General features: G+C 39.3%; 2 long non-coding RNA genes across 2 annotated transcripts in view; one reads left to right on the top strand and one right to left on the bottom strand.

The window, feature by feature from the left end:
• LOC107220764 overlaps positions 1-22,508 on the bottom strand; it is a 66,089-nt gene extending 43,581 nt beyond the window's left edge. Inside the window, exons 1-2 of the long non-coding RNA XR_001525611.2 lie at positions 21,061-22,508; positions 10,796-10,875 (exon numbers count right to left, since the gene is read on the bottom strand). This is a non-coding gene — a long non-coding RNA (uncharacterized LOC107220764). The remainder of the gene's footprint in view (positions 1-10,795; positions 10,876-21,060) is intronic.
• The window catches only part of LOC124295276, a 214,209-nt gene that overhangs the window by 162,684 nt on the left and 25,766 nt on the right, over positions 1-25,759 (top strand). The window contains exon 6 of the long non-coding RNA XR_006905174.1: positions 10,121-10,533. This is a non-coding gene — a long non-coding RNA (uncharacterized LOC124295276). The remainder of the gene's footprint in view (positions 1-10,120; positions 10,534-25,759) is intronic.

Genomic DNA, 25,759 nt, shown 5'->3' with positions numbered 1-25,759 from the left:
AGTTACGACTTGGAATTCAGGCCAGCGTCACGTTATGACTTGTAATTTAGGTTAGTATAAAAAAAAGACTCTAATCGAATCGTGCCTGAATCTATAAAATTTCTTGACATCGGTTCACGATCATAATAATCGATCGTCGATATTCCACGAAAGAGAAAACCATCTCCGAATCAAGGTGAAAAGCATACGTGTCTAGGTCGAAGACAGCTCATTCTTCATTGTCGTCTCATCTCCTTTTCCTGATTCTTTTCTCCTTCATATTCTCTTTCCGTTTCCAGCAGAGGGACGGTCTTCTTCTATTCCGGTGGCGCTGGTTTCGTGTTACGTTGGGGGCGGGCAGGCAGAGGATTCGTCTAAAATTGATTCGATTATCTGAGACTTTTGTCTCCTGGCGCTATCTGCGCTGGGTATTCGGGTATTTACCGGGCTCGACATCTGCTTGGAAAAACATTGGCTGTCTCCCCCTTGCCTTTATTCTTAGTCAGAAAGAGTCGGCGGAGAACGGAGAACTCGTAACTCGGAACGAGAGATAGCTGCCAAAGGGCCAGAAGCAGAGCAGCTGCCAAAGGGCGCATCGATCATCTCGAATTACAAAGTTTTCTCTTCGTGTTCACTGCCTTTAAGTAGTTGCATGCGTCGATCGTACAGTACGAACGAAAACATTCCTCACGACGAAAGAAAAAAAAAAAAAAAAACGGCAAACAATGTTCAGAAGATGGGATGTATAAGTCAGCAAAAGCTGATCTCGATCGAAACGAAATCTTATTGATTGTACGGGAAAAAAATCACTCTATTTGCGATAGAAAATTGATAATTTCAGTAAAAAATTGGTTTGTTTTTCTTCTAAAAAAATCTGATTAAAAATTAATCATTTCGAATTTCGATGAACTCGCGACTTTTTACTTTTATTTTTTCGATGTTCGGTGGAGAGATTTTTTATTTTTTTTTTTTTATGTAACTACGTCAAGTTTCAGTTTGCTTTCGAAACCCTGATCTCGTGGTTATTTCACTCGTTTTAAATTTTTTCCCCGGACTGTACGACGGCCTCGTAGATCCTTAAGGGGTCGATAATCTCCGAGAGATCATCTGCTCATCTCGGCGTTTCGGTCAGCGCGGTAATGCGCTTAAAATCAACGAACCAACCAACCAAAGAACCAAGAAGCAAACCACCCACCTCGCCCCCTCCATCTCTGCGGTCTGTTTTGGGTAAACAAGCACCCCGCGTCTTTATTATGCTAAGATCGGTGAATCCGCAATCTTTTCTTTTCCTTTTTTTCCACTTTTCTTTCCTTTTCTCTCCTCTTACTTCTGCTCTGAATTTGCGTTGACTCTGCGGAAAATAAGAAGAAGAGAAAAAGAGAAAAACGATGTAAAATATCGCCAAACACCGGGTATTCCAAGTTTCGATTTTATTATTCATTCTCTTTCTTATTCTACGCTTCACTTTTGTGCATGAAAACGAATCGGATGATCGGCGATGATCGAAGAGTTTTGCACGGATCGTGCATAATAGATTGTGAATTTTTGCCCGCCTGCCGTGCAGACACCGGGAACACCGGAAGGATGTCGGTCCTTTGAGGATGTTGGCATAACAGTAGACGATCCTTTCAATATTTGACAACCATCAAGTATATAACCTTCCCTGCCTCTTGCTTACACCACCCTTCGGTCAGGCTCCTCCCCCCCCTCTCTTCCCGCAATATCTCCACCATCGGCCCACCCGCAAACGGAAACCATGAGAAGATCCTGTACCTCTTTATTTTATTTTAAACATATTGATTCCGTTTCCGACTCGATCGGCACACGCATAATTTTTACGCAGACAATGCATAGTAGTTCGAAATAATGCCAAATCTTGGCAATATTCACAGTCACGTGGTTAAATAATGCGAATTATTGTCGAGATTTGTTTGAATTATTTTTCAGAGGATATTGCGAAAATTTCGCAAAACGGTAGAATATTTGACTAAATAATATTACGGCGCATTGCGAAACATTGTTTTAGAAAATAATTCAAAATTTAAGGTAATATCTTCGCCTTCCAGTTTCGTTCTAATTTCCTGCTTTCGATTATTTTATTTTTTTTTTCTTCACGGCCATCACTTCTGACATTCGTTCGAATTATTTCATGCTCAATTTTGCCGAAGCTTGCAATCGTGTGAAAGTAATGTAAAATACGATTTCAAAGAACCCAAGGGTTGAAAAAAATGTCGAGAAAAGCGAAAAAAAAAAAAAAAGTAAGGAGTTGAAATATCGTTAAGGAAAATTCGAGGCGAGTTTCGCGTCGTCGTAAGTTGAAATTTGAGAGCTTTTTCAGCCACGAGCGCCGTTCTTCATCTTCTTCCTCTTCTTTCTTCCGAAACACAGCGGATCCTCGGGATTTTTTCGCGGATTTGTTACCAGCCCTTTTGTTCGAGCTTTGCACGCGGAGGTGGAGAAGAAGGAAGGTGGGTAGGTAAATTAAGAGAGAGGCCCCGGTGTACACACGGCACAACGCGGTGCAAGCTCCTCCTGTCGCCTTACAGGGCGAGCTTTGGCTCTCTTGCGGCGAGAGACGACACGCCACCACCCCAAGTGCAGCAGCAGCATCGGAAAACCGCCCTCCGTGCCTCCATTGTCCGCTGACACCTGTGGACGTGTCACTTGGCACTCTTTTTCTCTCTCTCTTTCGCTCTCTGGCCACTTATTTCAGGCTGAAAGAGCCAGCCGAGACTCTCGTCACCTCTCACATCTCTCTCTCTCTCTCTCTCTCTCTCTCTCTCTCTCTTGGCGATGCCATCCGGTGCAACCCTTTTCTCCTCATCGTCATCGCGTCGTCATTTTCTTCTCTCAACTTGTTGTCGTTTTTTCTTGTTTTTTTTTTCCTCGTTGTTGTTGTTGTTTTTCTTATTATTACTCGCCCAGCCTCGATCTACACGCTTCTTCTGCTTCTTCAAACTTCGACTCGTTAGTGTACTCAATCTCACGGGTATAAGCACTGTGCAACAAATTAAATACTCTTTTTTTCCACTAGGCTTGGAGTATCTAATTATGATTCCTCGATTCACAGTCAATTGAGGCTTATAAAAAAAATTGAAAAATTGACAAGTATTTGTCGATTGTTTTCTTTTTTTTTAACTATTCGCTCTTATCTTCTAGTCAGTTATCGATGATTTCAGTTCTGACACCACTGCAACGAACTTTGCTTTACAGACTTGAATTTGGTTCGTTGAGCGATAAAGGAGTGGTAAAAATAGGGGGAAATTAAAAGATGAGAAAAATGCTTTATCAGCGACGCGTGTTACTTGGCGTAAGGATTATATCCGAGGATTTTCAAAAATAATTCTCCTAATTTTTTCTTTTCTAAATGAATATTACTACCCGTATTCAAAGTACCCGGTAACTTGTACTCGCGAAAGAAGGTGTAAAGGAAAATTTTCATCATGTTTCAGAGAATATAGGATCGAGAGAAATTTTCAAACATGACGAAAATTTGTACATTTCCTTGGTTTATTATCACTCATCAATCATCGCGATGATCGGTATTATAACGTGTAACCTACCCGCACTTAAATTCCTGCCTGTCTTTTTTCCCCCCCTCCAGTTAATTCTTCGTCTTTCTTTCTTATTGCTTCTTTTCTCCTCGTTCGTTTTCCTAGTTCCTACTAATGGTTACTTCGCTGGGTGTGGGATACGAGCTCGAGCCAACGTCGATGAGCTTAGTCAGTGCGTTTATACATGTACACGCGGTTATAAAGAATGGCCAGCACCATCTGTCCTCTGTATACACACAGACACGCGTCTCTTCTTCCATATAAACCTGATATATATTTATATGTATATACACCGCTACCTGTGAACTGAGACACCTGGTTAGTTTCACGTTATTCCCGTCTCTCATCGACAGAATTCCCGCAGGAATAAAACCGAGACCAACCGTTACCAAACGTTATCTTGACGTTCGACGTTGCTAATAGCTCTTATCGTGCATTATATATATATATATATAGTAGAAGCAAAAGCTCCGTAGCCGCACTTTTGTGACAGATTATTGAAAGCATCGTCTCTCGACGCGATTCGAAATCGATCGAACTTTGCAAGTGTGACGGAAAATTGTCGATTCGCAGGAAAATAAATAAACAAATGAATAAGTATTGAATAAATCACCGTGTGTAATATTCGTTTCTTTTTTGTAATCTTTGAATATCGTACCATCAAGTACCTCTACATTTAACTTTCGACGATCTATTTATCTTTCAATTGTTAAATAATTATTTCATATCCGATTGCATGACTGAATTCTCATTTCCATACGAAATTTTTGCATACATTTATCAGCCAGTCTGTCCAACTGCGCTGTTTTCGATCTCGTATGCAAAAGGGCTGTGATTTCGTATAATTTGTAAACAAATAAATATCCATCGAAATCGTGGCTTGCGGCCAAGCAGAAACGCGGGTGTAAGACAGCCTAACGGTGAGGTTTGAGAGAGATCCATCCGTTAATCACTCCGATAGTTTAATTGATTTCGGAATAGTTCGACTTGCCGTTGGCTCTGTATAAGTGCGCGTCGTGAGGCCGAGGGGAAGGAGACTGTCGCAAATTAACTGCCCCGTCGCTTGCGAAGGGCTTTCGGATGTGGTCAGAGGAAACGGTTCTCCTCCTCCTCCTCCTTCTCCTTCTCATTTCGTATCGAGGATCGAGGCAAGAAATAAATTGGCCAACGCCCCGCCGGCCAAGAATGTTGCCCGGTGTTCCCGCCTGTCCGTATCGCAGTAGATGTCGAAAACTATTTCAAAGTAGTGTCCTGTTTCGGTTTAGGTCTCAACTCCTCATTCTCCCATCCTTGATTTTACCCTCGGCTATACGTGTATACGTTGTATATACACGATTATTCCGGCTATCTGCAAATCCTAATTTATCAGATCGTCCACTTCGTGCTGCTTGAAAGTTGTCCCCCATCCCCCATTCTTTATGCGAATTTGATTTGTTTCTTTGTTTATTCATTTTTTAAGGTTTTTATTAATTTTTTTTTCTCTTCTCAACATCCTAATTGGGGTGGAAGTTTGAACGATATCGCGAGATGTGCGAAAAATATTGCGAAAAGGTATTATTGAAATGTACAATAAGTGCGAAATATTAGATCGTGTATCGAATGATAGTTGCGAATTATTTATTTTGAATTATTTGATCGGTTTTATTAAAATAACTGATTTGCGAAATGTTGGATAAATTGTAGCGTAAGACTCTTTTATCAAAGTGTTCGAGAAAATTTACGGATGTGTTAAAAAATCTGGCAAATTATTGCGAAATTACGACAGGTCCAACTTTTTTTCTACCATAACCAACAATGAAGTATAATAAAATATCGTCAGATGTGCAAATTTTTTTGCTTGATTGAAAATTTGAAAATCTATCTCAGAATTATGTCTAAATCGTACGAATGTATTCTAAATGCTGTAAAAAAGGTCTTGATATTTTTCTAGCCGATAACTTGTCCAAAACATTTCTCGTTTTCTGAATTTTCTCGCAACAAATTGTTCTTGGCTCAATTTATGGCAAAATGTTGTTGAAGAAAATTAAAAAATTTGCATCGATAACGTGAGCTTGATTCGGAGAGCGGTCGTTCCGAAGAATCTCCATCGGAGAAAAATAAAAGGACAGCGAATAAGTTGTGAAATATGATTTCGACGAGGCCGAGTAGGAGGAGGAGGCCACTCGTCGACCAACGCAAATGAAACGAACAATACGCATCCGGCCTATTCAGGAATACAACGCGGCGGGATGCCGGAGCGGTTCCGAGGATGTCGGGAAGGGGCGATTTCGGATCTTCCTAGTTACAATCATTATCTTACTCGCGCGGCGTTATCGCCGTTCGATTCTTCCTCCGTGTCTATTTTATCGTCCTACGGTCCAGCACGTGCCTCGTTTCACTTTCGTCGACTCCTCGCAGGAACGAACGCCTCGACGACGACGACGACGACGACGACGACGAATCGCTCGTTCGATAGATAACGTGCTGTATTATCTTCGCGCACAGCTCGCTTCTTGGCTTGACAGGAACCGGACACGAAGATAGTATTTATTATCGCTCCAAGACTCGAGCCTCGTGTCACGACTCGCGAGCAACGGACCCGCGTTTGTCTTTACGAGCGAATTCGAGAAACGCTTCGACGCAGCTTCTTTTCACGCTTTTTTTTTAACTCCCCGTTTCTCCGGTTTCACGGGGAAAAAATTTAGCCACCGCGTGTCGTCAGCCGGAAAATCAAAAGTCGAGTTTTTAACAGGTCTCCACTTTTTTGTACCTGTTGAATTAACTCCAATCGTTTTCGTATGGATTTTAATTCTTTTTTTCACAATCGAAGCGGTTTTTCCAAACTCAGAACTGATCAGATTTTGGCTCTGATCGGTTCATTACGTTTTGAATTATTTGAATTGACCAAATTCAAAAAATAACAAAAATAACAAAATAACGATATCTTGAGAACGAACGAATGGATTCGAATGAAAATTGATGCCGTAACATTTTTTGGATAGCTGATCACGAATCTAAAGGCCAGATTAGTAGAATTTACATTTGGCATATTCGATAAGATGAAAACAATAGAAAAAAAATAAAATAAACTAAAACATTTGTACTCGAAGATTTATTAGGTGGCTGATCGCGAATCTCAGGTCAGATTTGCTGAATCTAAAATGGTGGGAAAAAAACTTAAATACATTCGGATTTTGGTAGAAATTAGATGACGGAGATTTTTTGAGTCTTGAATTTTTCTATTTTAACCCTGTGCGTTAATTTTGTATATTTAGAGCTTTTTTAAAAAAAACTTTGAGCTTAATTACAAAACTGGCCAGGCCGACTTATTTTAATCCTCTGTACTTTAATTTTTCTAATTTGACTCCGTATCTTGATTTAAAAAATTGTCGAGACTTTTTTTTTCTTTGACTCTTCGTTTTCCTGTAAAATCGATCAGCCAACTCGGTTCACTGATCGATTGATTTCAAGCCTCCGCACCTCAGTTTCCTTATTTTGTGTCGTGTTTTGACCATACCGTACATCCGATGGACGAAGATAAATGGAAAAGGAATAGGAAAAATTCGTCAGCTACGAGCGAGGGACGTTATTGGTCGACGTGTTGATAAGATGGAGTCGCTCGTGGATAATTGAGCAGTTTAATCCGCAATGATCGAGGGGCGGTGCTTGCAGCAGAAACTCAGTGAGCGAAGATCCGGCGCGCCTTTTATACCCGCTGCATTGACGGAGTCGACCTTTATTGCCTGTTGTGCACCTACTTAATATACGTGCGCATACATGCATACATATACATACATACATACATATATATATATATATAATTCGTTGATAATGAGCGGCGGTTGCGTGAGTTTGTAAAGCGCATGATGATACACGTGGCGAAATAGATTAAAACTCATTCCCTGCGGACATGCAAAAATATACGCACACATACACGTATAGAAACGTACTCGCGTTATTTGCGATTATATAATTTTCTATTTTTCAAATTCAAATTTCGTCATGCGCCCGCGGTCGAGAGACGAACACAGAGAGAGATAACGAGAGTAGGAGAGTCTTGCGGCATCGTCAACCGGATGCTCCCAAGGCTCTCTCTTCCCCTTCCCTCGCCGAAAATAATTCGCGATAGATACGCCAGAGGAATTTGCGACAAACTCGCTCTCCGCTCGCGGTTATGCTGCAATTTTCGCGATTGTTCTTTTGACCATTTTTCTTTTAGCGTTGACGATATTTGACAAGTTTTGAAAGAAGGAGTTTTTTTTTTTTTTTCGGCCTCGTTCTTCATTCATTCATTCATTCTGCCGGAATTTTTATATTTTTAGACACTCGGGTAGTTTCATATTTTTGTAATTATATTATCAGCATTCTCGGAGTCGGTCGAGTCGATACGAATCAGTGCGTAGAAATTTACTTATTTACTTGATATGTTCGGAACGCAAAATATCAAATTTGTAGCGTTCGAATCGGGTTCTGGTTATTCAATTAACAAATGAGGGATAAATATTCAGAGGGTTATTTTTTACTTTTGAGATTATCTCGGTAAGTTTTTCAGACACTCCTCCCTTTTCACAGTGATGAAAATTGTCGCGAATAAACAGTTTTTCCGGCTTATTTTTTTTTTCATTCTCCTTCTTCACCTCCGATTGACGAGAAAGAAATTCGAGGAATAGGGGTAAAAAATCCCTAAATCGACCGGCGAACGTATCCACGAGTTTGAAGATGGAAGGTGCCTAATGCGTTTCGACAGCGTAGCGCTGCAGACAGTGACTCGTGTGTCTTTATGCCGTGGAATATTTTCAGAGGCTGGCAAAGAGAGAGAGAGAGAGAGAGAAAAGAGAGAGTAGAAACCCGAAGTACAGTAGCGGCGGATAGACAGGCGCAAAGGAGAAAAGATGATTCTCGAGTGGACAAGTGCATTAAAACCCCGGGCGTTGGGTTCCGGCCCAAAGCTGAGTCTCGGTAGAGAGCGAAGCTCGAGGAGCGGAGAGCGAACGAAGTAAGGGTGCGAGGTTAGGTTGGAGGGAAGCGAGAGAGGAGAGGAGAGGAGAGAGAGAGAGAGAGAGAGAGAGAGAGAGAAGGCTCGTGCCGGCGCAGAATGTCCTACAAAGGAATGCAAAGTAAGAAGAACTCTCTCTTTCTCTTTCAATTTCCCTCTCTTTTTATTTCTCTCTCTCTCTCTCTCTCTCTCTCCATCGAGTCGCAGCTTGCAAGTTCGCTCCTCTCTCCGTCTTTCCCACCCTCGTTCTTTGCCCCATCATTTTCCCCACGCGCTGAGGTTACAACGCATTATCATGCAACGGATCCTCTCCCTATTTTCCCCCCGTTTTTCTGTGTCTCTTAATTGTTTTCATCTCTCTTTCGTCTTTGTTTCTCTCTCTTTCTCTCTCTCTCCGTTTTCACCCCTGAATTTAGAAATAAACTCGAACTTTTTTCATCCGCCTAGTTCCGGTCATCTAATTTTGCATTCTACAAATTTATTCCGGATCGCTTATTTTTTTGTTTTTTTTTTTTTGCGTTGTCAGGCTGTTTTATGGGTTTTTAAAACTCTTTGATCGGGAAGAAAAGATTATGATATTACATTCGACTTGAAAACGAAAATTATTCGTCGCTCTTATCGATCAGCAATTATAAGTTTTTGGAAACTAAAAATTTTTTTCTCAGTTTAGTTATTGAGAAATAATTCTACGTCATCATCTGAACATCGATGCCGTCATTTTTCCATGTTTTACGGTAAACAAAATCGCAATTTTTATCTTCTGCCGCATTCAAGCTCGATTCAACGATCTTGAAACGATTTTTCGAGGGGTGGAGGAGAGAGAAAATTGAGATCTAATTCGCGTTCTCTTTACTTCGGTGAGACGAAGGGAGAAGTCGAATGATTAGCGACGATATAAGCTGTCCGATCGACGAACTAATGTCTCAACTTTACGGGTCCATCGACATCTGCCTAAGATTAGGGAAATTAACCCCCCTCAATGTTCTGACCTTACGACGATGACGACGAATATAATAACATTTCTCAAACTGTCGTTAACAAATGTTGGCGCGCGTTGCTTCCGCGCCTTCTCAGACCCTTTGCAGACTTTCTCTTAAAATCAATTCACGATAAACTTTATCAACCCCGCAAATTCCCGGCCTCAAACTCCGGAAAACAATCTCAAGTTTCTGCCTCACGAAATTCGAGATTCCCTCGTTAAAACCTCATCGATATTGTTTTGATTTAAGATCAATTCCTTTGGATTTGATCATAAAACAAGAAAGTAATTCCAAATAAGCTTAGGTGTTTGTAAAGCAAAATTAATTATTTTATCAACTGTCTGGATATTAAAAAATTTTTATTACTCGGGACGAAAAATTGCGAGAAACTTTTGAACGTACGAGAATATTTTCCAAGCCTGAAATCGCAGTGAAACCGGTTGAGGAATCGATCGAAAACGATTTAAAAAAAAATCAGTTCACGGTTTAAAAGTTAGTTATGAATTTTTTTGAACAAATAAAAGCCGACAATCAGTGTCAGAAGTTGAATAATTTCAAACGACTGAAAACCTGTATTCAAAACTGAGCTTTTAATAGTCTGGTAATAACGAGTGACTTTTTTTTTGTTACAGTTGCAGAGCAAAAATGCAGCAAGAATCGATTGTTGGAACGAAACACGCGGAATTTGGATTCGAATCGACGTATAATCGAGCGTCAAGTCGTAACCTGTACGCATTCGACGATAAGGTAAATACGCGATCTTGTTGACGTTCCGCTTCTTGATTTTCAAGGTCAGTTTCGCGTCAGTCGATTCTTGAGCCTCGCGGCGTCGGGACGCTGCTCAAGAATTTACGCGTATCGCGAGTAATTTACGAGTGAATAAGTGAACAAGTGTGAATAAAAGTGAACAAGTGAATAAAAGTGAACAAGTGAATAACAAATGTGAAGTGAGTGATCGTGACGTGCGAGTTCAATCGGACCTGGGTAAGAAAGCTTCGGCGTCGCAGTTTCTTCTTCTACACCTGTTATCACCGTGCAGCTAATGGTGAGTTTATTTATTTATTTATTTCAACCAATTGTGCGCTTTAATGTTGATTATCGTATTCTTTGTCCCAAAATTTTAAAATTCTTGTCGTTTTGTTCACTTGTAAAACCTCCGGCTGATTTTTTCCGCGTTTCTTACTTCTGATCGCACATTAAATTCACCCGAATTGTTAGTAACCTTGATCGAAGTTAATTATCGATTTCGTCGACTTTTGTCCAATGTCTGGCAAAATTTTTCAACAAAAGAAATGGTCTTCGCTCACCTTCCGTTTCTCCTCTTTGCGCATTAGCCGTGGACTTTTCCCCAGCTCAAAGGCCTTCGTATATTGCACGTGTTTCTTATCTGAAAAAGGGAAACAAACAAAAAAATCGATATCATTATTCAATCGAAGTAATTTTAGTAATCCGAGTAAACAATACCGCTCCTAATTAAATCGTAGCAATTTTATTGCGAATAAGGATAACTGAATAAGAAGCAAGGAGAGAAATTTTTGCAAATACAACAAACAAACGAACGAGAAAACCGTTCGAGAGTTGGAAAGTTTTAGTTTCTCGACTTTGAACCAATTCTTTGGCTCTTCTTCGTCTCTTCGTTTTGCCTGAATCGCGATTCATTATTACTAACCCAAAAATCAATATCATTTTTGAATGAAAAAAAAAAAAAAAAAACTTAGTATATCGAATAAACAGTGTCGTTCATACTTGAATCGTTGCAATTTTATTGCGAATAGAGATAACAAGGGAGAAAATTTTTGCGAAAAAAAGTGAACAGAAAACCGTTCAAGGGTTGAAAATTTTTGTTTTTTTCCTTTTCACTTTGCATCGATTCTTCGACCGTTTCTCGTATCTCCGTTTTTGCCGAGAGGCGATTTATTATTCGCGACTCGTCGTCGTCGTCGTCGTTTGTTTCGGCGGTTAAGGAAGAGGGTCGAAACCCTCACCACCCTCACCCTCCTCACCCTCCTCACCCTCGACGGCGGCTCCCCAACGCCCAGCCCGCAGCCAGATAGACACGAGAGTAAGGGTGGTGGGGCCATCTAGTGCGTGCCGCGTTACGCCTCGTAGTTGTGTAGTGGGATTTTTATTATCTTTGGGCTTTTTACACCCCGCAAGGAGTCCCACTTACTCATCTTTACGAGCCCCGGCACACATTTCGCAAGCTCACACACCAAAGTTACGGGGAAACAAATGTAGTCGAAACCTCGACTCTTATTTGCATAACGCAGTTTCTCATCTTATTGTTTCTCTCCTTATCCTCCTTTGCTTCCTTTTTATCTTTTTTTTTTTTTAAGTGCCACTTCATGGATTCTCGCGCTGATTTCACGCCCAATGATTCGACAAACTTACGCGTGCTTTTATCTTTATTTTTTTTTTTTTTTTTTTTTACATTCGTTAAAAATACATTTAATCCGTTGGTTAAGAACTTTGCAAAAAAAAAAAAAAAAAAAAGAAAAGAAATTTAAGGTACGTCAAATTATTTTTCGATCACCACCATTGTCGTTTTTTTTTTTAATATATAATTTGTTTAATTTCCATTTGTCAAATCTTGGGCAAATCTAAGAAAATAATATAATGCTTGCAACTGTGGAAAATTTCACTTTTGTAATTGTTTGCGTTTGAGGAAGATTTACGTTTTGATAATCTGCGGGAAGTTTTGAAATCCGTTTTACGTTCACCCCGTTGAAATTCCATTACACTCAGGATCCCTGGTATTAAGGATATACGTATAAGTGTGTTTAAGACGTAGTTTGAGATGAGTGCGAGAGAAAATTAGCGTCTTGTCTCGTCCCGTCTCGTCTCGTCTCGTTTTCTAAATCTATACTAATTGTAAGCTGAGTCGTCGCGTTCGCATTTCGGCGAAACATCCGCAACCTCGAACACAAGTTTTCTAATTCCAGGTATAATTTCGTATCTCAGATTCAGCCTCCTTTATATCCCGGCACTCTCGATATAGCTCTTTTAAATTGTCCCCCCCCCCCCCCCCTGCACGAATTAATCAAGAATTACACGTTTACGTGCCAGTTTCTGTCTGTGTATTGTTTGCGGATGCTTACATAAAGACTCGCTCAGAGTAGTCGGGTCGATTCTTCGAATCCCTTCGAACATCACCCTCTGCCGAATTGTTGTTATTAGTATCATATTATTATCATTATCCCCTGAGATCCGCGAGAGATGGGAAAATAAAATTAGCTTATAAAAAATGAAAAAAAAAAAAAAATAGTTACCCAGACAAAATTTAAATTCTATATTCAAAAGAAACAGACAGATTAGAATATTCTTCTGATAGACTGGGGGAAAAAAAAACAAGCGTGGAAAATTCTATTCAACGTTTCAAAAACTGCTTTGAAAAGTGGTGAATAATTTTTCGAATCACTGTAATATATATTTTTTTTTCTCTCTCGTTTTCTTGGCAACAATTTTCGCGGTTGTAAAATCGGTATAAATTTCCTCGATGGATTTTTTTTTTTTTTTTCTTTCTTTTAATCAAGCGTTAACTTATTAGGCAGGTATATATAAAAAGTCTATGCGCACGTATATACGTACTCACGTTATGTCTGTATATGTATATAAGGCAGATGTTGATAAGGTGTGCGTATACATCTGCTTCTACTTCTGCCCCTATTGTTCGGCAAGCTTAACGATTGCCGGTCATTCACCCTCCCCCCCCTCCCCCCTGGTTCTCGGCCCTCCCTTTTTCTCACGTTCTAGGTTTCTAGGCCTTACGTAGGTATATAATATATACCATATACCCATGTGTCACGAATTATTATTATTATTATTATTATCGATTTGATAAATCGACACTTATTTGTTTTCTATCAAGAGCTTTCCTTCGTTTTTACCATATTCCTAAAAATCCGCAGCCTGGTTGTGAAAATTTAGGGACAGTTCTTCAGTCATACGTGGAACATAATTATATTGGGGATGCAAAACGTGGAGGTAAAAATGCGTTGAAGGTATAGGGAAAAAAATAAGTAAAGAAATAAATGAAACAAGTTTGATATAATTTGTTTGAGAAAATTTTCAATTACGTGAAAGGGGAATACGAATAACTTGTTGCAGTTCTATTTTTGTATTATAAATTCTTCAGTATTTCGGATCTTATCGTCGTTTTTCCAGGCTTGCAAACCAGTTTCCGTTCAATGTATTTACCCGACGGCGGAAGGTTCGAGTTACTTAAAAATAATCTCGGTCCTTAAAAAATTCGTGTTGGAATTCAAATTTCCGACGATTCGTTATCGAGCTCGCATGACGGTGAATTGTCAGGATTGGGGTTAGGTTAGGTTAGGTTAGAGGGACAAGTGATTAGGGTAAGCAGGGTGAAACGAGGAGGATGCGAAACATGCGTAATGATGAAAATTAAACACAGGAGAGGAGAAATAAATGATACGCTTATTTTTTACGATTCTTTTCTTTCTTCTTCTTCTTCATCATCTTCTTTCTTTTCATGTTACCTTGGTTCTTGTCATTTAGATTTTTCTTTCAAATACGGACGATCACCTTTAATATACAGCATAACGACACATAATGCTAGGAAATTATACAAGAGATGAGAAAAATGATGCGTAAATAATATAGATAGAAAATAGGGCAATATACAAATATAGAAAATACATTGAGATTTACGTATTTCGATATTATAATTTTACGTGATGAAATAATAGTAATAATAATAATAATGATGATAACGATGATAATAATAATAATAATAGTAGTAGTAGTAATTATTACATAATAAACATAACAATAATAATCGTAACACAACTATGTACAATTGTATTGGAAAACTTATAAATAATAACATTGGAATAAATCATACCTTATATGAATGATAAAAAGTGTATTTAAAAAAAACTTTTGAACAGAAATAGACAAACGAGGCACTTTTGGAATAATTGTTAATTAAACGAGTAAGAAAAGGGTGGAAGAATTTTGTTGAAAAATTAATAGGTTTCCATCAGTCCACCTTTGTTGCATACTCGTATGTATGAATAAACGTCCGTTGACTTCGTGGGGTTGTGAACGATAATTGTCATATTAATATAAAACGTGGAAGTAGAATAATTTTACATCTGTAATAAGTTGATCAATAAATACAAGTACAATGTTAAATATCGCGAAAATTTACCTTTTCTTATCTGATATAGCGGTTAAAGGCCGGGTATCCGAGAGACATTGAGAAGAAGTGGCGCGTGTTTGTTTTTCGGCACAAGACAAGACAGGATTTTACCTAATCGGTGTCCTCGTGTCTTTCAGCATTCAATGTTGAGTGAAAAGTTTTTTTTGTTTTTTTTTTTTTTAAATTTATTTATATTCTCTACGTGTATCGTATTTCGGTTATTTTTTCCTACAACCATTCTTTCCTTCCTCTTGTCTCAAACTGAGTATTCTTTCGATGCACTGATTCATTCGCTCGCGACGATGTGCGAGGGAGGGAAGAAAAAAAAATAAAAAAAAAAGATGCAAAAACTGGTTAAAAAAAAAAAAAAAAAGAGAGAGACCAACAATCACCGCTTTGTTCTTTTTGTTTTTGGTTTTTCTTCTCTCCAATTAGCGTTCGTGATTGTTGTCACGTGACATCATCGTGATCCTATTTCCTCTCGCACTACAAGTTCCTTTGAAACGCGATATTCACGTATTACGGCTGAAAATTGTCCCTCACCGTTTCTATTTGACGGTTACATTTTATCGCCGTGACCGTTAATCCCGATTGTCATCGTTAATAATTCATCGTTCATATTTCATCGTTCAAGATTAATTAACTACCGATTACGTGTCCCTCTTCTTAAATTGCGACAAAGACACTCGCGACAGCGAAGAAACAATTCGAATACGGAACAATTCTAAACTTGTTTCAAAACCTCTTTTATCGTATTATCATTTTTATCATCATTATTATTTATATTACTTCTCACGAAACGATATTTCCGTCAATTTATATTCATATATTTATACATTTATGTATATATATAATATATTCGTGTATATTTATGCAATAATATTAAATGCGCGGTAATTTGATTTAGAAAAATCTTTTTCTCTCTTTTTTTTTTTTTTATTTCTTGTCAATAATTTTGTCTCACTACTACAGTAAATAATCAATTATATATAATATTATTATTCTTCTTCGTTTCAAAAAGGCCGAAAGGTATTTTTTTTTGTTTCACTTTATCGTAACAATTAATATTAATTCTTGATGTGGATCGTTAGAAAAATTTCTTTTAAAAATTAAGTTTCTTTTTCTTTTCTTCGAACATCTTTAATATTATTATAATTACTATTACTTTAATCTCTCTATACGTTTATTAAAAACTTTTGTTGTCTTGGAATTTTTCGTCTTCTGCTTCTTCCGCTTTAAGATTTTTTCTTGGAAAATATTCATCAATTTTCTCGTCTTCTTCGTTCACATTTTCCGTTATTATCTTCACTTCACGACAATCAGGTGTTGTACATTTATTCTCGTATTTCTTGAATTCCTCTTGAACGTTTTTCGCTGCTCTTCTCGTATCTTTTTCCTCTTCGCTTCGATCTCGATTCTCACTCTGTATTGTTATTACTCTTAATTATCATCATCGTCATTATTATTATTATTATTATTATTAGTATTGTTATTATCATCAACACGGGACAATGCTATTCTAATAATCGAAACAACAACACAACGTCACTCCTCGCCTATGTTTCTTTTTTTCTTTACTTTCAATAATTTGCAAACACTTTCATCAAGACGACGAGAAAGTAGGAAACACAAAAAAAAAATATATATATACATATGATAACAATAATAATAATAATACTACACAACTCTTCCTAAAACAAGAACTAATAATAACAATAACAATAACAATAACAACGATGGTAACAATAATTACAATTGTTGGCAAAGGATGCGATCGCGTTTATTTATTTGTTTATTTTTTCTTTCTTTCTTTAAACGCGAACGATGTTCCGAAATACGTCGACTGTGTTCTATGTACTGTTGTTTATAACAATAATAATAAACGACGGTTTGTTTATGCGGCTGCGCGTGTGTGTATGTGTGCGCGCGCTTGTCGATAAGCAATAATATACACGCACACGATTGTTATCGTGCGTTATTATGTTTATTATATTATTTTAATATGTATATACACACACATATATATATATGTATATATATGTATCTATAGCGCGCGTGCGTGTGTGTGTGTGTGTGTGTGTATGTACGTATTTATGTATGTATGTATGTATGTATGTATGTATGTATATAGCAGTGGTGGTGGCGGTGGTGGTGGTAGTTGGTAGTATAGTGGTAGTAGAGTGGTAGTATATGGTTAATAAATTTGGGGGGAGCGCTGGTCAGCCAGCAGCTCCGTATGATAAGGCCGCCGCTTCGCTACTGACAGAGCCGAAGACCACCCTAACTACGGAGTCGGGGATGCCCTCTGCATCCCTCCTGTGCAGCCTCCGCCGCCCCCCGCGACCGTACGCGGATAGAGAGAGAGAGAGAGAGAGAGAGAAAGAGAGAAGGAAGGAGAAACGCCGGAGCTGCAACCCTTAGCGGCGAACCCCCACCGACGGATTTCGCCGCCCCGCGGCAAACGGCAGAAGCTCCGTGAGCGCAGACGCGTCGCAAGTCTTATCCCCACGCCTCTCTCTCTCTCTCTCTCTCTCTCCCTCTCTTTATATATATATATAATACACACACACACATATATATGTATATATCGCGCCGCGCCTCCATCCCCACGCGCGAAGACGCCCGTCTATCTCCCCCCTCCTGCCCTCCTGCCCTCCACCACCACCCTCTCGCACCCACGGCGCAGCGACGAGCCCTCCCCCCCGTATTCATCCCCGCGGCGTCTCTCCCCTCCATAAAACGCCACGGCGAACAACACTCGCGCAACCCCTTCTCGGAGTCTTGAGATAAAAACGACGGATAGGGGTGGGGGGTGGCAAGGAAGGCTGGACAATCGGGTTTCCCCGTTAACATACAACCACCTCCCCCCGCCCCCCTCTCGACACAACCCGAACCCACACTCTGAATTCTCATCCATCCCCTATCTACCCCCTTAAGATTTCTTATAATCGGCCGAGGGGGATGCTCCGATAATTTCGTCCGGTATAACCTTCAATTTCATGGTTTTCTTTTTTTACTCTTCTTGTCTCGGTCGGTATGTTTTATTTTCTTGTGTTTTTTTATTCCGGTACGACTCGGACGTTTTTCGTTGTCGTCGTTAACCTTCTTGAAGTATTGTCTTTTTATTTGAATTTTTCCGTCTGTATTATTTACTCATTTCTAGTCTGTACGTTACTTCGGACGGATTTTGTATACTTGTGTTTTATTTCGTTCGTTTTTGCCTCTGTTTCTTTCTCTTATTTTCTTTTTTGCTGTTGCTCAGCTCCTTTTTTCTTGGACACAGAAAAATTTGTAAACCTACAATTGTGTTAGTGAGAACGAAGATTGTTTTAACCCTCCCTTTTATTTTCCTCGGCATTCTTTTCTTCAGATTTTTTACTTGTTTAAGTTTCTTGATTATTGGTACTTGAATTTCGTTTTTATCGTTTGATCGTTCGTTTGGTCTTCTCCGATTTCTAATTCGTTTCTTATACAACACACCGATCTAATTCTTGTTTGTAGGATAGGAAATAATCCAGAGTTTGAATTTTCTGCGAGGAGAACTGATTTTGATTTTACGTCATTATTTTTATTTTCTTTCTTTTCCCCACCTTTTTCTAACCGAAACTTTATAAACTGATAACGAAGCGTAAGAAATTTGTACGCGTTAAAATAAACTTGTAAATCAATTTGAAGGATCGAACCCGCAGGTTGTTACCGAATTAATTTTCATCTCTTCAATCCGTGATAACTGAAACTCTATTTACTATTGGCAGAATTTCATTTATTCATTATTTTCTTATTCTTTCATACAATTAGTTTGATACCTCGTCAATTTTCCGACTTAGTTACCTTGAGATTAAATTCTTTTGAAACAATTGCTGCTTAATTCTTTTCGTTACTAAGGAAGATGCGTTTGAATAATGAAAATAAAAATACTTCTCTCTTCTCTGGTTTCAATCATAAATCGAATTTACGACCCACGTTATGAAAAACATCGCGAATTAGAAATTTTCATATTGTGAAAAAATGTTTGATATGAAAATTTGTATTTCACTTAATTGTTAGAAATTTTCCTCCGATTTGTTGCAATTTTCTTTCTTCTGTCTGTCCGTCTTTTAAATCGTTGCAATTGAATCACGGTATCGTCTACGAATTATTATTCATCGACGTGCCTAAACGCGTAATTAGCTCTATTACATCGCATCGATGCGCATATCTACGTATTTATGAACATTCATCGGATCGATCGACGAGTTGGTCACTGACCACGCGATACGCAGCTACTATCCGCAAGCTCGCCGCCGAGTGATATTAAAGCTCGGGGAATAATCAATCTCTGATATAATAATCGTTCCAGGTAAAAAAAAAAAAAAAAGAACCGTCAAAATCGCGTTATTCAAACGATAACGAATAAGAAGAAGAACAGAGAAAGGGAGAAATTATTCCAGATTTTGTAGACGTTGAAGAAATTACACACGTCACTTAATTTTTGGTCGTTATTTATTTTTTTGAATTTATGTACTCGATTCTTGTAGCTTGGTAAAAAAATTTAAACACACACATCTTGAACTAAAGCAATGCCGACTTAATTGAGAAAATGAATTTATAATCGATTGAAAATCATTTGGTAAAAGATTTGTTTTTCAGTTCATTACGTTTTGTTTTGATGAGTAAAAAAAAAACAAAAAAAAACACACACCCCCAATTTTCGAAATTCATTTCTTCGAACTCGAAGAATAAGTCAACGAGGCTGCCTGACGATCATGAGCCGTCACGCTGTCCGACGGAACGCGACTCGCCTCGCGCTCCGTTGCGGACTTACAATTAACACACCTTGTCTGGCACTCGCGGTGTCTTACTACTTAACTGCACGCGCCGACCCGAACCGGGCTTCATCACTTAAAGCAGCAGCGATCCCAGAGACGCGGATCGTGCGACTTGTTTCACCCTTTGATTCCCTCTTTTTTTTTTTTTTTAAGTTTATTCCTGTGGTTTCAATATTTTGATTTAAGGTTTTTATTTTTATAGAATTAAGTATCGTTTCATTGTCGAATCATTCGTTATTTTGTTATTTCTTTTTCGGAAAATTATCATCGGCATTCGTCGCAATGTGCAGGATAGTCTCATTTTTATACGTCAATTGTTTGCTTATTTTTAACTTTCGTCTTTTTATTTTTCATAATTAGAGAGTTATTATTAATGTGTTTCTTTTTTTTTTTTTTTGTAAATCAATCCTTGCGCAGGCTTGGATTATGGTTTTTCATGACATGTCGACTCGCTTGAATCGAACGATTCGGAGCGCGAATATAATCGACGAAACTGCAGCGAATTATAAACCAAATAATAATATAAAATGCGAAAAACTAAAGTTTTCTCACTGTATAAAATTTAAGATCGTTGAATAAGAAAGCAACGAAGATGAAGATTACAAAGTGCGAACTTGTATACGCTATCTCGCTATTTTGCAGAGGAAGGTGAAATCGGAATAAATTTGAACGCGTTTCGCTAAATGTTTTCACGGTTTTCTTCTTCTTGATTTCTCTTATTTTTTTCTTTGCCTTCTTGCAGCCAGTAAACGTGCCACTGCACGCAGGGTTTTTCGAACTCTGAGGAATGGAATAGCCACGTTTCTCTTCACGTATCATCAAATTTTTCCTCCCCTTTGCCAAACTTCTTTTCTCCGTGTTCAGTCGACTGTGAAATTTCGATAATTATCTTATCGTTTTCACAAGGCAGAGAGAAATAGAAACCAGGAAGATTAAACCGGAGAAAACGCTTAAAACGCACCATCGCCGATTATTATCGCACGATTTTGATTTATCACTGACAAATCGAAGCACCCGTGTTACTTTTTAAGATTTTCACGCACATTATCCGGCACCGCGTTAATTTTATTTAGTTTATTTAACGCTGACTTATATTTACGCGCCGTTTCACTTACACTGAAATTATATTTAACACCTTGCACGTAAATCTGAAAAGATGATTCACCCGAGTTCAGACGGTTAGAAAAAGGGTTGCACTGATTATCGTCTTGTACAAGAGACGTTTCGACGTAACCCGCGTGTCGTCTGCACGCTGACGTCACTTGACGAGATTTATTTTTTCGTTTCTTATTTTCTTAAGCAGCTTTTCACTGCGATAAGCGAGATAAGAGATGAAAGCATCTCCCCAATTTCTTCAGACTTTGACACAATCGACAGGTTGGTAGAGAAAGAAGAAACTAAATTTAAGATTGGCTGGGAAAATAAAAATTTTAAATTCATTCAAAGTATACGTAGAAGAAAGAGAATGAGAAAGCTGAAACGAAAATCGTACTACAAATGCATGGAGAACTAATGAAATTTTCTCTTTCTTGGAAGAGGTTTTGAAACGTTGTTTTCAGTTTCAATTTTTTTTTTTTTTCTCGTTCTTCAGTCGACTTACCTCAGTTTATATCCTTAGCGATTTATCGAATCCGAAGATTCCGAAGACCACCACAAAACAACAAATCAAATTCGTATATTTTGTTCATCTTCATCCGTGTTCGTTCAAATTTACTTATTTACTTATATATTATCTTCAATTTTAAATCTCATCCTTCGTCTCCGCGTTAGTTCCTCTTTCTTTACAACAGAACAACTATCGTATAATCCTCACATCGTAAAATCTTTAGTTACTTATTTAGCGATTATACGGTTGTACGCGTTTTAATTTATTTACGTTACACTTTTTTTTTTTTTTTATCCTCCTACGTTCTATTCACGTTTCTCGATTATCTTTCATTTTTTTTCTCTTTTTCATTCAAACACGCGACGAAGTTTCCACTCTCACGACGAGACGGAACGTGGAAGAAGAGGAAGAACTGTAATTTGAGAAAAGAAATTTCATTTTTCTTATTACTCTCTTCCGTTTACCGTATCTTTTTTTTTTATCCTTACAGTATCCTTCGAAGAAGAAATTTTCTTTTTTTTTTTTTTTTTTACACCTGCACGCACGTACACCCACGCACAAAAAAGGAACACGCACACACTGCACACTCGATTAGGGCTGGTGGTGGTGGTGGTGGTTGTAGTGAATTATTGATGCAGTCTGAGAGTATGAGTTATTTTTCTTTTTTAATTTTTTTTTTTTTGTCTTCGTTTCACCCTTTTCTACAACAAGTCACGAATACATATATATATATACACACGCACACACATATATACATATATATATATGTATATATGTATATATATATATACTGATGCAATAGATATCGTGATACTTTTTCACAGATAGAGATTACTGAGAGTGAAAATTTGCAACGAATCGGCAGGTCTGATAAATGTTTGTACTACATTTATAAATCGACAATCGATATAATATATAATAACGATTAGGAGATAAGGTTTTTTGCGTACCGCGTGTTGTTTTTTTTTTTTTTTTTTGTTTTTTTTTTTTTTTATTTTATACAATATCGGTGCACAGCCTGCACAGTCGAGAATAATTGATGGTCCGCCGGTCCGATTGATGATCGTTGGTTTAAATTTACTTATCGCTTGATATATTTATTTTTACTTATTAATTTATTTTTTGTTTTTTTTTTTTCTTTCTTGTTAAATACAACAATCTCGAGCAGGACCGATGCCTTAATTTTAAAAAGGTGTGGTAGGTTAGGTGTTGTACGTATGTGCGTGGGTTGTATATTCGCGGGTTCCGCACACCGTGTCACTGATCAAGCGTTCAAGGCTCTGCGTGCCCGGTGTCGAGAGTCCGCGGGCCGCGTGGCGCTGGTTGCGGTGACAGTACCGATAGTACCGGGGAACACTCTCTCTCGACGGCGGTACGCGGGACGTGCGTTGACGGTTTGCAAGCGCACAGGGCCACTGCTCAACTTGGTGATATCCGAAAGTCGGGTAGCGCGCGGCGCGCGACCACCGCCACCCCCGCCGCTCCCCGAGGGAGAGAGGGCGAGAGAGAGAGAGAGAGAGGGAGGGAGGGTGGCTCGCGGAAGCTGTGCAGCACCAGCAGCAGCAGCAGCAAGCAACGGCGGCACCACGCGACCGCCGTCGTCGTCGTCGCCGTCTCTCTCGCACTCTCTGGTAGCGAGGCCGTTCGGTGGCGCCGCGAGCGGCGAGCGCGAGAAACACGGAGCTTCGCTCGAAACGCCGAAACTTACCGCCAGAGAGAGCGAGCGACAGGCGAGCTTGCGGAGGAGCGAGTGGGACGAGAGGATTTCACGCGGTGCAAGCTCGACGTTTCCCCCCCTCCTCACCACCTACTCCTCCCATTCTTACTACCCACGGCGGACTCAAGTCGTCTCAACCCTTTCTCGGAACCACCACCACCACCCCCCTCCCCCCCCCTCCCCGCCCCCTACCGCTGCCCCTACATACCACCCTACATCGCCTTCCCACTCTTATATCCCCCTCTCTGATACTCCCGCTGCCGTTGCTGCTGCTGTTGCTTCTTCTTCTTATTCATCCTGAAAACCAAGTACGACAAGGACGGAACGTTTTGGGGGATGACGATTCTCCCTTGAACGTGAATTTTCTCTCCCCACTCTATGTTCGAGCCCGCAAGACGATGACGAGGAGAGGAGGTTTTGATGCTTTGAGATGCGGTGGTGGGGATGGACGGATTGGGATGAGGGGGGGAAACGGCTCCTTTCCGTTATTAGCTCTCTCTCTCTCTCTCTGTGTGCGTGTGTATGTGTGTGTGTGTGCTTGTATGCCTTGTGCTAAGGGGCGGAGGGAGAGAACCGGAGAGGGAGGGATAAGGGACAAACTTTCGTTATGAGAAAACGAGGGAAAGAGATGGAAGAAGGGATGTTAACGAATGTGGAGGAAGTGTACGCGGTGCAGCGGTTCTGTTTCTGCACTTTTCTGTTTTTTCTTTTTTTTTTTTATCTTCCGTATTGCTCGCGGCCACGTGGAACATGTATAAAAGGTATAAAAAATCAACACTGTCAATATTGCCTTCTCGATACATTATTCCTCTTGATTCGCTCTTCTGATTCCTTACGTTGTTATTTTTTTTCTCTCTCTCTCTCTCTCTCTCTCTCTTCAAATGCATATTGTAACGAAATTTGTCAGATAGAGACTTGAATCCCTGTCAAGTTGGTATAAAATTATTCAACAGATGAATGACCGGTTTGACGGTGGTTATTTTTTTTTTTTCTTTTTTTTTTCCGCGTTTTTTGCTCGCGTTTGTCTTTTCATCCCCTGTGAATTTTCGCACAGTTTCTTTTTCCCCCGATGCGGGAATTGAACTCCCCCGAATTTTTACCCCTGGTCCAATTCAACTTACCACCGCCATTGTTTTTCTTTACAGTTATACTTGTTAATTATTGAATATTACGGTGTTTTCGTATTATTTGTCCTGTACCTCTTGGTAATTGGAGGAAAAACAATTAAAGTTGAAAACAAAAATACAAGAACAACAAAACTATAACGAAACTAGCGAAATCACTGTGAAACAGGTTACAGAAAAGTATTAAAAAAAAAAAAAAGCCACACGTATCTCGCTGTAAAAGTATATTGGGCGAAGCATGGCATAACAATGTATAGCATATATATATATATATATATGTATATACATATGTATGTACATATATGTATATATATGTATATGTGCAACACGTATACGCGTCTATTAAATGGAACTTTATTCATAAAAAAGTTGGCGTTCGAAACTTCCTATTCTTTTTTTCTATCTTTATTTCCTTTTGTATGATATTTACCCAATTTTTATTATTGTCAGATTTTTTCTCTCTCTCCCTCTCTCTGCTTTGAACTTGTTGTCATTTAGAAGAAAATTGTGCGATGTTTTTAAAATCTTTTTTTACCAATCGTTTCTGCTTCTCAAATTTTTCAATATCATTTTTATTTCTCGCATAGCTACATGAAATTTTCAACCTGTCAAATCCTTCGAAATTTCAAGATCGATCATATTGCGATCGTATCGCTCGAGCATTTTCTTTTCCTTTTTTTTTCTATCAAGGGGTGGAAAAGGGGTGAGAAAGGGCGTGAAATTAAGAACGCTTTGACACCCCGCGTGCATACATATCTGCTATGATATGGGTAAAAAAAGACGTTGTTGGTAGAAAAGCAGCAACACCACCACCACCACCACCACCACCACCACCACCACCACCACCACTACCACTCGGTACTCTGGCCATGCGCGAAAATTATAGAGAGATCGCGACGCGGAGGGTGAGAAAAGGTGAGGGAGAGAGACAGAGAGACAGAGAGAGAGAGAGAGAGACGCGTCGCCTCGCCCCCCCCCCCCCCCCGCCCACCCTCCCCCTCACTCTTCAGCCGAAACTCCGTTATCCCGATTCTGTTGGCCGAGGGAGGTTCAGTGTCTGCATGTGTGTGTGTATTTGTGTTTGTGTGCGTTACATCCCGAAGAAAAATCACCCTCGCACTCGGCCATCTCAACCGGCTAGAGGGAGTACGGAGTGGGGTGCCAGGATGCTGCTTCCACCCCTCATCCTCCTGCCGCTTGTCCTAAGGGGTTCAATGTTCGAGGGTGGTAGTAGAGAGCCGAAAGGGTTGCTGGACAGTGGCGAACTCACTTGCCTTAGACGGTCAACGATCGTACTATCCAACCCCTTCGCGGGGGGTTAAATCTCGAATCTAGATCCCTTGCCTACCGTCCGCATCTTCGTCTTCATCTCCTCATCCACGTCATCCGTCTGATCATTGTCGTCGTCGTGGATATTTTTTATCCAACAGGTATTCGTTCGTTCTCCTTTTTCCCGTAGACGAGATTGTTTAATTTTTTTTTTTTTTTGAGCGAAACAGTTCACTGGTCGAAGGGATGATCGTTGAAAATTGCGCATTATTGTCACGAGAATTGAAATTTTATCCAGTTCATTCACGTTCAGATTTTATAAGGGTTTACTCCGTTTAACGGTATTTTGACGTTTTTATTTATTTTTTTTTTTTTTTTTATTTCACGCCAAACTCAACAGGTGATAATAAGAATGCCCTTTTTCTGGTCAATTTTTCGGATCAAAGCCTTGCGAAATCGGTTTTAATCAACCCTAGAACGTCAACGTTATTATTTTTTTATTTTTTTAACTTGTTCCGGTAGGAGAGAGAGGGGGTGGGGGAGGTGAAAAAATCCACCAATCTTGTAAATTCAAACTCTCGGT

Source organism: Neodiprion lecontei, chromosome 7 (assembly GCF_021901455.1).
Source record: "Neodiprion lecontei isolate iyNeoLeco1 chromosome 7, iyNeoLeco1.1, whole genome shotgun sequence".
Taxonomy (NCBI): domain Eukaryota; kingdom Metazoa; phylum Arthropoda; class Insecta; order Hymenoptera; family Diprionidae; genus Neodiprion; species Neodiprion lecontei.
The sequence above is the reverse complement of the archived record's forward strand: the minus strand, read 5'-3'. Positions and strand labels throughout refer to the sequence as shown.